We start from the raw sequence: 1,915 nt of genomic DNA, 5'->3' as shown, positions 1-1,915 counted from the left end.
CGTATGACACGATGTTGAGTCCGTAGGTTCTGACGGATATGGCTGCACAGGTGGTCACCCAGGACATTTGGAGGGCCTTACTTTTGTCCCAATTCATCCGATATCTAGAGAGAGATGCAAAATCTAAGCTGATATCTAGCACTGCCAGGAGCAAGGGGAGGAGGAGGAGAAAGTAAGCAGGAAGCTGTCTTCATAGAGGTATAATATCCATATCCCGCAGGGGTGGGAATGCCGGTTACCCTCGAGGATTGGTGGAGGGCGGCCACCAGGGGTTCCATGCTGAGGAGGAACAGAAGGACCAACAACAGGAGTCCATTAGAATGAGTCTATTAAGTCTTGCAGGAGCTCTTTAGCTAGTATTGGCTGGGTATACACCACACACAGAAGCACAGGACATGAATACTATTCAATTGAGGCAATTACCGAATGAGATAGTGACTATATATTGATGACATCAACAATATGTATTGCAGATATTAGAGATGGATATTGTAGCACCTGCAGCTATGAAAGCACGTCCTCTGATACAGGCCATTAGTCCATAGAATATAAATGTAGTCATGGGCAAAGTGAGATAAAATCTCATTTTAGATCGCTCTTAAAACTAATCATGAGGAAGCGGTCCATCCTCAAACAATATTCCAAGATAAACATAGAATACAGTTAGAGGGTGATATATTGCATTCAATGTAAGCTGTACTCTGGTGACATTTGTTTGATGTTCATGACATTATCCTGGCTGAGCATGACTGGCCACCATCCTTTGTAGGTAAAGTACCTTATTGTAGTGGAGGTAAAAAATGGAGAGGAGGTAACAAATTATGTTTCTTCCTCTTTAGTGACTGAGGATTTTAGGGGCAGTTATGCACATGAGTAGCCTTTGAAAAAAACACTTGAGTATTGTATAGAAAGTAAACAGAGGCGAATATCGATTCTGTAACACTTGGGATTCCCCTTCAGTGTGAGCTTCAGGTATTCATTAACACCAGAGGCAAAAGGGCCATCCGAGTTCATTTTCAGAATCTGATAGTACCTTGTCAATTGGCCTTGAACACTTATGTTTTTCCATTGCTGAAACCAGAAAGCTCTTATAGAATTGTTTTAGACTGCATACATTTGAAGTCACATATGCATGCACATGCAGTGCTAAATGCACAAGTGGTGTTAAATGTACACACCACTGGAATAACGACATTTGTTCTAAAAAATATGAAATGAATTTGCACATTGCTAATGGAGTTTTTTAGAAAAATATAATGACTGAATCACAGTAGCTAACCGTTCTCTCCTTCGCAGTTCTCACTTTACTAATTTAAGATCCCCCCCCCCCCCCCCCCCCCCCCATGGGAATCAGGGTTAGCCCCAGGGCTCTTTACAGCAAGAATAATCTTACAAGAAAATCCTGAAGTGTTAGCAGTTGCTAATGAATAGTTATAGTTAGTACCACATTTTCATAGAAAAAGTATTTTTAGATCTGGCGTTAGCCAACATCTTTTGATTTAAAATATAAATTATGTATAATATACTTATTTAAAGTGGTTTTCAGACAGCTTTCTTCATCCATTAGTCTGTTCTATAAAACAATGATTTGACTTACATTAACACCAGGATAGAGTGATTAGTGACTATCCACACTTGATATGGATACAAATTAAAGATTATGTATCATAATGTGTGTTTTAGGGTGGGAATTATTTTGTGACAGCAAGGGACTGGCCATGGATTGGTTAAAACACGGGGCTACCTTGCAGCCCTTCCTACACTTAAAACACAGGAATTAGTAAAATATGAACAAAGAAAATCTCACAGACTCCATATATATTATCAATACATGAGTATAAGAGCCTGTTCTACACGGGCAGCTCTGCACAGCCTGTTGTTGGTACTAAACGCAATTAATTATCAGCATGTGCTG

The sequence above is a fragment of the Lissotriton vulgaris genome, chromosome 5, assembly GCF_964263255.1.
Source record: "Lissotriton vulgaris chromosome 5, aLisVul1.2, whole genome shotgun sequence".
NCBI classification, from domain to species: Eukaryota; Metazoa; Chordata; class Amphibia; order Caudata; family Salamandridae; genus Lissotriton; species Lissotriton vulgaris.
This window is presented reverse-complemented; position numbering follows the sequence as displayed.